Genomic DNA, 11664 nt, shown 5'->3' on the forward strand with positions numbered 1-11664 from the left:
CCGGCGATCGAGGGGGCGGTGGGCAATCGAGGGGGCGGGGCCCAGTGACGGAGGAGTCGATTGTGGAGGAGAAGGAGGCGGACAGATGATCAGGGCCGCCTGAGACCCTGCAGAGCCTACCATAGAGAGTCTATGGTAGGCTCTGCAAGGTCACCCTTAGGTGGGCTGTTTGGGTTATCAGGTGGGCGTAACTAGAAATCACAGGGCCCCATACAAGATTTTGCTATGGGGCCCTGTGATTTCTAGTTACGCCCCTGCCCTTACACATCTCCCTGCCCAGCTCTTAGCAATCTGGGATGCTCTGGCCGAAAAGAGCTCCCCCCCCATGTGACCCAAAGAGATGCCACCTGAGGCAACATCCTGGTGTGGCCTCAATAAAGGGACAGCCCTGGCTGCTTAGCTTGTTGGGAACCAAACACTTTTTTCCTCTATGGCACATAGCGGTCATACGCACATGCATTACATGCTATCTGCATTAGTATGTGGTGGCAACTTTTGTTTAGAATGGCCCCCCAAGGCAGTAAGGCAATGCAGCTTTAATGCCCACGCGTTGCAGCGCACTGCAATGCACAGTTACACACTGCCACAGGTTGTGATGCGTTGCATTGTAGTGCAAGCCCATACATTTGAATAGGATGCCGCAGTGTACCTCACATTGACATGTCAGCAAAAAGTGTGCTAACGCACCAAGACGCCGAGGTCTGGATGGGCCCTAGATCCTCGTCTAGCTCAGTTTTGTGCAGTTGTAGCCCATTTACCATACAGGGAGAGAGGTTGTTGTTATTTCCCTGGCTTAGGTGCAATTCCTCAGAGCCTATCCAGACCTTGGCGTCCTGGTGCATTGCATTAACGCAACGTACTAGCGTGCATTTGACCTCACGTTAATGCGCATTGCATTATGGCAAACCATTGAAATGAAAGGGCTGGCAATGCGTTCGAACAAAATTGGTCTTCCACCATTTTTGGCAATTTGGCAAAACACTATCTAGTGGTAGCTTCTGTGCATTGTGGTGCACTACACCGCATGTGCCTTGGAGCTGCGTTGCATTGGGGTGCCATTCTTTTGTATGTTGTGGTAATAAAAGCACTAATGTGCGTCATAGCTAAAGGCCCCACTGCAGGAAAGTGTGCTTCGGTCTTCATGTTGACATTTTAGCACCCTGGGAAATGTTTGATCCTCGACGACAGCAAGCATTGGCTTGAATCCTGGAAAGTGCCGTGTCGGCTCCTCGCCGGTCTCCATACCATTGGCCTGTTGGAAATTTCTCATCCCATGTACAAGGCGCGCAGTCCCGCCATCAGAGCCGTTTTTTGGTGACGCTCCGTCTCCATATTTTGTATCTGTTTATGGAATTAGTATCTATTTTTAGATACATTGTATACGGTTCCAGAACCATCGCCGCCAATCTCGGGTCAGCGCTCCGTGAATCATTAGAACAACGTTTTCTCGCCCTCTCTCTCTTTTTTTTTTTCCCTCGGCAGCGGAACACTTGAAAAGAACAGACGCTCGGAGAAGCCCTCTTTTATTTTCGATGAGGCGGCGTTGGCGGAGCCGTAGCGCAATCTGCAATTCAAAGTTATTCATGTGCTGTAACCGACCAATTAGGAAAATCTATAAGTGCTTAGGAAATGAAGACGCTCGCCCTCTGATATATATGTATGACAATTTAGTTATTGCTGGTGGGAATTTCCGATGCGCCGTAATGCGAACTAATCCAGGCGAGCGACGGATCAATACGCAATTCTTAGAGGATTTTTTTATTACAGTGCTTTTATATTCATGTATTTCCTCTCCTCTGCTCCCGCCCGATCCTGAGTGGGATGCTATTGACAGGTGCCCCTCGCCGCTCTTCCTCTTAAAAAGCGAGTTTTGATTTTTTTTCCCCGTTGAAGACGGCGCATACTTTTGACAAGGTCGCGGACGCGGGAACCCTCAGCCCAATTATACAGCCTTTCAGGGTGTCCTTCATATCAGAGAGGATTAAGCTGGGTGAATATTAACAAGTCATTCCTGGCAGTTAAGGATCCGAAAATGTGTTAGCGCGGGGGAGAGAGGGGAGGGGAATGAATTATGAATGAGCTGTATTGATTATCGCTGTAAATAAAGAGAGGGCCCCCAGGAGGAAGGGGAGATCAAGGGACCAGATCGGAGGACTGAGGGGAGGCGGCTTCGTGTCATATTTGATTTTATACCTTGTGGGCTCCGGAGATCAATGGGCACTGGAGGCCGGCCTCTCATCACAAATTAATCACACGTTCTCTCTGTCTATTCTGCATATATTTATGCAAAAGTCTCATAAACTGCACGCAGAGCACTTGTCAGCCCCGACCAGCGTAACCTCATTTCAAAGTTTTCCTCCTTCTTCTTCTTCTCCTTCTTCGCTCTCTTTTGTTTCCGGCTCCGCGGCCTCGTTGGACAGATCCACGTTCTTCTGCCTTGGAATATGGCCGCCCTCATGTTCAGATTAGACCTGTGCTGAGAGGAATACGGGTCACTGGCCTCTGTTCTGGAAATGAGGATCGCCTGGCTGACTGATTTTGTGAGCTTCTTCCCTGGAATGACCAGTGATCTTAGGGACATCCTGATCCGTAATGATCTCAGAGTGATTCTGATCTGTAATGATCTCAGAGTAATCCTAATCCGTAATGATCTCAGAGTGATCCTGATCCATAAAAAATCTCAGAGTGATCCTGATCCGGAATGATCTCAGAGTGATCCTGATCCATAGTGATCTCACAGTGATCCTGATCCATAGTGATCTCAGAGCGATCCTGATCCGTAATGATCTCAGAGTGATTCTGATCTGTAATGATCTCAGAGTAATCCTAATCCGTAATGATCTCAGAGTGATCCTGATCCATAAAAAATCTCAGAGTGATCCTGATCCGGAATGATCTCAGAGTGATCCTGATCCATAGTGATCTCACAGTGATCCTGATCCATAGTGATCTCAGAGCGATCCTGATCCGTAATGATCTCAGAGTGATCCTGATCCGTAATGATCTCAGAGTGATCCTGATCCATAGTGATCTCAGAGCGATCCTGATCCATAGTGATCTCAGAGTGATCCTGATCCGTAATTATCTCAGAGCGATCCTGATCCGTAATGACCTCAGATTGATCCTGATCCATAGTGATCTCAGAGTGATCCTGATCCGTAATGATCTCAGTGATCCTGATCCGTAATGATCTCAGATTGATCCTTATCCGTAATGATCTCAGAGTCATCCTGATCCGTAATGATCTCAGAGTGAACCTGATACATAAAAATCTCGGAGTGATCCTGATCCATAGTGATCTGAGAGTGATCCTGATCCATAGTGATCTGAGAGTGATCCTGATCCGTAATGATCTCAGAGTGATCCTGATCCGTAATGATCTCAGAGTGATCCTGATCCATAGTGATCTCAGAGTGATCCTGATCCATAGTGATCTCAGATTGATCCTGATCCATAGTGATCTCAGATTGATCCTGATCCATATTGATCTCAGAGTGATCCTGACCCGTAATGATCTCAGAGCGATCGTGATCCGTGGTGATCTCAGAGCGATCCTGATCCATAATGATCTCAGAGCGATCGTGATCCGTGGTGATCTCAGAGCGATCCTGATCCGTAATGATCTCAGAGTGATCCTGATCCGTAATGATCTCAGAGTGATCCTGATCCATAATGATCTCAGAGTGATCCTGATCCATAATGATCTCAGAGCGATCCTGATCTGTGGTGATCTCAGAGTGATCCTGATCCGTAATGATCTCAGAGTGATCCTGATCCGTAATGATCTCAGAGTGATCCTGATCCATAGTGATCTCAGAGCGATCCTGATCCATAGTGATCTCAGAGTGATCCTGATCCGTAATTATCTCAGAGCGATCCTGATCCGTAGTGATCTCAGATTGATCCTGATCCATAGTGATCTCAGAGTGATCCTGATCCGTAATTATCTCAGAGTGATCCTGATCCGTAATGATCTCAGATTGATCCTGATCCATAGTGATCTCAGAGTGATCCTGATCCATAGTGATCTCAGAGCGATCCTGATCCATAGTGATCTCAGAGCGATCCTGATCCATAGTGATCTCAGAGCGATCCTGATCCATAGTGATCTCAGAGTGATCCTAATCCGTAATTATCTCAGAGCGATCCTGATCCGTAATGACCTCAGATTGATCCTGATCCATAGTGATCTCAGAGTGATCCTGATCCGTAATGATCTCAGAGTGATCCTGATCCATAGTGATCTCAGAGCGATCGTGATCCTTGGTGATCTCAGAGCGATCCTGATCTGTGGTGATCTCAGAGCGATCCTGATCCGTAATGATCTCAGAGTGATCCTGATCCGTAATGATCTCAGAGTGATCCTGATCCGTAATGATCTCAGAGTGATCCTGATCCGTAATGATCTCAGAGTGATCCTGATCCGTAATGATCTCAGAGTGATCCTGATCCGTAATGATCTCAGAGTGATCCTGATCCGTAATGATCTCAGAGTGATCCTGATCCGTAATGATCTCAGAGTGATCCTGATCCGTAATGATCTCAGAGTGATCCTGATCCGTAATGATCTCAGAGTGATCCTGATCCGTAATGATCTCAGAGTGATCCTGATCCGTAATGATCTCAGAGTGATCCTGATCCGTAATGATCTCAGAGTGATCCTGATCCGTAATGATCTCAGAGTGATCCTGATCCGTAATGATCTCAGAGTGATCCTGATCCGTAATGATCTCAGAGTGATCCTGATCCGTAATGATCTCAGAGTGATCCTGATCCGTAATGATCTCAGAGTGATCCTGATCCGTAATGATCTCAGAGTGATCCTGATCCGTAATGATCTCAGAGTGATCCTGATCCGTAATGATCTCAGAGTGATCCTGATCCGTAATGATCTCAGAGTGATCCTGATCCGTAATGATCTCAGAGTGATCCTGATCCGTAATGATCTCAGAGTGATCCTGATCCGTAATGATCTCAGAGTGATCCTGATCCGTAATGATCTCAGAGTGATCCTGATCCGTAATGATCTCAGAGTGATCCTGATCCGTAATGATCTCAGAGTGATCCTGATCCGTAATGATCTCAGAGTGATCCTGATCCGTAATGATCTCAGAGTGATCCTGATCCGTAATGATCTCAGAGTGATCCTGATCCGTAATGATCTCAGAGTGATCCTGATCCGTAATGATCTCAGAGTGATCCTGATCCGTAATGATCTCAGAGTGATCCTGATCCGTAATGATCTCAGAGTGATCCTGATCCGTAATGATCTCAGAGTGATCCTGATCCGTAATGATCTCAGAGTGATCCTGATCCGTAATGATCTCAGAGTGATCCTGATCCGTAATGATCTCAGAGTGATCCTGATCCGTAATGATCTCAGAGTGATCCTGATCCGTAATGATCTCAGAGTGATCCTGATCCGTAATGATCTCAGAGTGATCCTGATCCGTAATGATCTCAGAGTGATCCTGATCCGTAATGATCTCAGAGTGATCCTGATCCGTAATGATCTCAGAGTGATCCTGATCCGTAATGATCTCAGAGTGATCCTGATCCGTAATGATCTCAGAGTGATCCTGATCCGTAATGATCTCAGAGTGATCCTGATCCGTAATGATCTCAGAGTGATCCTGATCCGTAATGATCTCAGAGTGATCCTGATCCGTAATGATCTCAGAGTGATCCTGATCCGTAATGATCTCAGAGTGATCCTGATCCGTAATGATCTCAGAGTGATCCTGATCCGTAATGATCTCAGAGTGATCCTGATCCGTAATGATCTCAGAGTGATCCTGATCCGTAATGATCTCAGAGTGATCCTGATCCGTAATGATCTCAGAGTGATCCTGATCCGTAATGATCTCAGAGTGATCCTGATCCGTAATGATCTCAGAGTGATCCTGATCCGTAATGATCTCAGAGTGATCCTGATCCGTAATGATCTCAGAGTGATCCTGATCCATAGTGATCTCAGAGCGATCCTGATCCGTAATGATCTCAGATTTATTCTGATCCATACAGATCTCGGAGCGATCCTCATCCGTAGTGATCTCAGAGTGATTCTGATCCATAGTGATCTCAGATTGATCCTGATCCGTAATGATCTCAGAGCGATCCTGTTCCGTAATTACCTCAGAGTGCAGGTCAGAAGGAGGCTAAATGCAGGTCAAATGCAGGGCAGAAGGAGGCCAAATGCAGGTCAGAACGGAGCCAAATGCAGGTCAGAAGGAGGCCACATGCAGGTCAGAAACAGGTAAGAAGGAGGCAACATGCAGGTCAGAAGCAGGTCAGAAGGAGGCCAAATGCAGGTCAGAAGCAGGCCAAATGCAGGTCAGAAACATGTATTACGGAGGCAAAATGCAGATTAGAAGCATGTATGAAGGAGGCCAAATGCAGGTCAGAAGGAGGTAAGAAGGAGGCCAAATGCAGGTTAGAAGCATGTATGAAGGAGGCCAATATGCAGGTCAGAAGGATGTAAGAAGGAGGCCAAATGCAGGTTAGAAGAATGTATGAAGGAGGCCAAATGCAGATCAGAAGGAGGCCAAATGCAGATCAGAAGGAGGCCAAATGCAGATCAGAAGGAGGCCAAATGCAGGTCAGAAACACGTATTACGGAGGCAAAATGCAGATTAGAAGCATGTATGAAGGAGGCCAAATGCAGGTCAGAAGGAGGTAAGAAGGAGGCCAAATGCAGGTTAGAAGAATGTATGAAGGAGGCCAAATGCAGATCAGAAGGAGGCCAAATGCAGATCAGAAGGAGGCCAAATGCAGATCAGAAGGAGGCCAAATGCAGGTCAGAAGGAGGTAAGAAGGAGGCCAAATGCAGGACAGAAGGAGGAAAGAAGGAGGCCAAATGCAGGTCAGAAGGAGGTAAGAAGGAGAAATGCAGGTCAGAAGGAGGCCAAATGCAGGTCAGAAGAGGGTAAACTGCAATTAATTGTACCGATCAATATATTCTAAATGATTTCAGCAGCTTCTTAAACTGATTTTAAAAGCACTCTGCATGTGTCATCACAGGCCCCTGACCTGGTGTAACTTCACTGCCAAATGCTTAGTGAAGACATGGAGGATATACGAGGAGGTGACAGGTCCTCTTTCAATCAATAATGCAGGGTGAGGACCGTCTTGATTGGGTGCTGATTGAATAGATCATTTAGGTAGGTTCTCGAACTACACCGTTCTCGGCAAATCACAAGGAGATTGTACAAAGACCATAGCATAGCATGTGTGGTCAGTGATGTGGCCATCAGATGGGACTTGTGTGCGGTCACTCCCAGGAGGCAGAACTTGAGTAACACTTAGTGGGCCATTCACAGAGGAGCCGAAGAATCCAGTTACAGCTTCGGCTGATACTTCGGATCTCTTTGGCCGCCGGAGCCCTTTGGTTCAGTCTGCTGTACGGGCCATTCACTACAGCCCGTACAGCACCTGAAGACAGCCGAGAGAGAGATATTTTTTAAATACAACTAATCAATTAATTGAAAAAAATAATCAGGCAACTAATCGATTATGAAAATAATCGTTAGCTGCAGCCCTATACCCAACGAGACAGTATAACCATGCAGGATACAGTTAGAAGTAACTAGAAGAACATAAAAGCCTCCCATCTGAACTATTAATGCCTTCTTAGAACAGGTTCAACCTGTATGGCCATAATCAGTGCAGTGTATGTAAACCATGGCTTCTATGGTGTAGGGATTGGGACCCAATAACACAGTATCACCATGTTATGGTAAGAAGGGACTAGAAGAACCCAAAAGCCTCCCATCAAAGCTGTCAGGAACCGGACCTGAACCCAGGGCCTCTGCTGTCGCTGGCGGTGGTTCTACATGCTGAGTCACCTTAGAACCTTGGGTAGCTCCTTGACTGCTCTCATGTGTAATCCTCAGGTGTAATCCTCAGGTAAGCCTAGTGTCTGCTGAACTCTGAACTCCTTGCTCCTCCCTTGAACTTCCTATTTATGCCACGCATCCTCACTTCCTGTTTGCCAGATTATTGTGCTCCTGCCAGTATCTTGCTTCCTGCTCCCTTTGTGATACAATTCGCTCATACTGCTTCCCGTGTACCGACCTTTGGCTGCTGGATTCACCGACTACTTTCTAAGTCTCCTGCTACATACCTGATACCTTTGGCTCCTGACCTCGGCTTGTTCACTGACTACGCTTCTGCCTGCTCCTGCACTACTACCGTCTGCTTGTGTACCAAACCCGGCCTGTTATACTACGAATTGCCTGCTGCTTCAGCAGCCGGACTCTGAGCCTGATCCCAGATCGTAACAAAAGCCTTCTTAGAACAGGTTCAACCTTTTTGGCCATCATCAGTGCATTGTATGTAAACCATGGCTTCTATGGTGTAGGGATTGGGACCTAATAAGACAGTATTACCATGCAAGTTATGGCAAGAAGGAACTAGAAGAACCCAAAAGCCTCCCATCCGAGCCAGTAAAGCCTTCTTAGAACAGTTTCAACCTTTTTGGCCATCATCGGTGCAGTGTATGGAATCCATGGCTTCTATGCCTTGGTACCCAACAAGACAGTATAACATGTAGGTTACGGTGAGAATGGACTAGACTCTAGAGGAAACCAAAAGCCTCCAAACCCGAGCCCGTAAAGCCTTCTTAGAACAGTTTCAACCTTTATGGCCATCATCAGTGCATTGTATGTAAACCATGGCTTCTATGGTGTAAGGATTGGTGTAGGGATTGGGACCCCAACAAGACAATATAACATGCAGGTTATAACAAGAAGGGTCTAGAAGAACCAAACGACTCCCATCTGAACCAGTAAAGCCTTCTTGGCACAGTTTACCTTTTTGGCCATCATCAGTGTAGCGTATGGAATCCATGGCTTCTATGCCTTGGTACCCAACAAGACAGTATAACATGTAGGTTACGGTGAGAATGGACTAGAGCCTTGGTTCTCAACTGGTGGGTCATGACCCAAAAGTGGGTCGTGACCCTGTGTTCAGTGGGTCCCCCGTCTGCCTTCCACTTTTCTAGGTGAGAGGCTCCTCGGCCTCCCCATAGCGCAGCACTGTCAGTTCTTGCGCCAAGCGCAGTGCATGGAATCCATCAATCCATCCAAACATCAATTGGGGATCTCACACCGATACATTGCCGCGCGCTGCCCGCATTCCATCTTCCAGCCCGGGTCACGAGCGGAGGCGGCGTCCTAATCGGAAATGTCTGCCCTGGTCGTAACGAGCGGAAACGTGGAGAGAAAATTGTTTCTTTTTTAGCTAATTCCCCAATTCCTCATCCTGACACCGGCCTTATTATCGGCTTTCCTCGCCGCGGCGTAAAGGCTTTTAAGCAAAAAAAAGTGCAAACACGGAGGGAGCCGAGCTCAAATATAGATATTTTTGCCTCATAAAAAGCGGAGGAATCAATGGACTTTTAATTGGCGGAGTGCTGGGGCGCAATAACACGCCGAGACGAAGTTTAATTTCCCATTTCCCGGGCGGCGATAAACCATCGCGCTTTGATGTTTATCTGCTTTTATCAGCAGCGCGGAAAAGAGATTTCAATTGTGACCCGAGACGCTCGCTCTCATCGCGCCAAATGATGCCTCGGAGGCGCGGGACTGCCAGGTGCTCTATATCGCCGACGTTTCCTTCTGACGTCTGTAAATATTTCGCAGGCTTATTTCAGAGAAAATCTACAAAAACTGTAAATCTATCAAATCTCACCCAAAATGATATATATATATACAGCACATATCTCATAGTTACTTTGGGTTTTGCTGTATGGCAGGTGCGTCATTTATGAAGAAAGTCATCGCTGCTCCAGTCAGGGAATCATTTTGTATCTATCGTGATCTTCAGTGAGACATTCATGGAGACAGACTAACCAACCAGGACAAATCCCATAATGCCTCTGCCTCTGGGAGTCATGCCTGTGGCTGTCAGAGCCTTGCAATACCTCCTGGGACTTGCAGTTGCACAACAGCTGGAGTGCAGAGGTTGCCCACCCCTGCTTTAGCCCCTTCTCACCCTAACCTGGATGGTAATACTGTCTCCATAAATTTCTGACTAAAGGGGTCAGCAAGTCCTCCAACCGAATCCGTACATAGCCCTATAAAGCAGGGGTGCCCGCAATTTTTTGTGCTGAGATCTACTTTTCAAATGACGAGCTACATGAGATCTACCAACGAAAAACCCCTCCCTCACTCTCTCTCTCCTGGCGATCTCTCCTCGCTCTCCTGGCTGTCATTCCTCATTTTCTCTCCTAGCGGTCTCTCCTCGCTTTCCTGGCTGTCTCTCCCGGCTCTCTCTCCTGGCTGTCATTCCTCATTTTCTCTCCTGGCTGTCTCTCTTCACTCCTGGCTGTCTCTCCTTGGTCTCTCTACTGGCTGTCTTTCCTCGCTCTCTCTCCTGGCTGTCTCTCCTTGGTCTCTCTCCTGGCTGTCTCTCCTTGGTCTCTCTCCTGGCTGTCTCTCCTTGGTCTCTCTCCTGGCTGTCTCTCCTTGGTCTCTCTCCTGGCTGTCTCTCCTGGCTGTCTGTCTTCGCTCTCCTGGCTGTCTCTCTTTGGTCTCTCTCCTGGCTGTCCCTCCTTGCTCATCCTCCTGGCTGTCTTTCCTTGCTCTCTCTCTCCTGGCTGTCATTCCTTGTTTTTTCTCCTGGCTTCTCTCCGCTCTCTCTTCCCTGGCTGTCTCTTCTCTCTCTCTCTCCCCTAGCTGTCTCTCCTCGCTCTCTCTCCTGGCTGTCTCTCCCGGCTCTCTCTCCTGGCTCACCTTGCTGTATTTTGCTGTGTAAATTAATATTCTTTGATGTAATACATAGCACTACAACCCCCAGTATACACCAGAAAGGTGTCAGGGAGCTCGGCTCAGCAGACTCAGACTAATAGGGAATCATGTGTGCACAGCTAAATAAATATACCAGAATGGAATAAAGGGGCCGCCATTCCCCCCCCTTCCTGATCTACCAGCATCAGCTTTGAGAGCTACTAGATCACCCTCTACCTAATGGGCACCTCTGCTATAAAGCCTTCTTGTATCAGAGTGTGATCACATGACTAATTCCATCACATATCCCACAAATAAGAGAATTCTTTCTCATTTCAGGACAGTGGGTGGAGCCATGCCAATCATTGCTTTACACCCGGCAGCCAATTGCACATCCAGATCCTCTGGTGTAGTGTGCATATTATAAAACCAATAGTAGGCTATATTGTGAATATATATCTGGATCTGCTATTTGGCTATTGGGGTGTAAAGGAATGATTTGCATGGCTCCGCCTACTGTCCTGAAATGAGGAATAGTCCTCTTTTTTGGGGGATATGTGATGCAATGAGATATGTGTATACTGTACTGTGCTGGGGCATTAATCACAATATACAGTATACTGCAATCATTGTAATATGCCCTTCCTGCTTCTGGGGCTTATAGCTCACCACCAATGTTACAATCTGTTTGTACAACCTCCTTTAGATCTACCAACAACTATGTAGTGCAAGGGTCTGCCTGATTGGATACATTGATTAGGTTGGGTAGGTCCTCATATTATATAGTTTTGGTAAACCTGAAGGTCATTGGACAAGTTGGTCAGATGTATGTGTATGATGACCCTAAGACCACCAAATGCCCAACACACATAATGAAGTTTCATGCAGCCGCAAAGCCATTTCCACCCCCCACATTGTTTTCACAATGCAGATATTT

Source organism: Nanorana parkeri, unplaced genomic scaffold (genome assembly GCF_000935625.1).
Source record: "Nanorana parkeri isolate BGI_ZX_2015 unplaced genomic scaffold, ASM93562v1 scaffold1852, whole genome shotgun sequence".
Lineage (NCBI taxonomy): Eukaryota > Metazoa > Chordata > Amphibia > Anura > Dicroglossidae > Nanorana > Nanorana parkeri.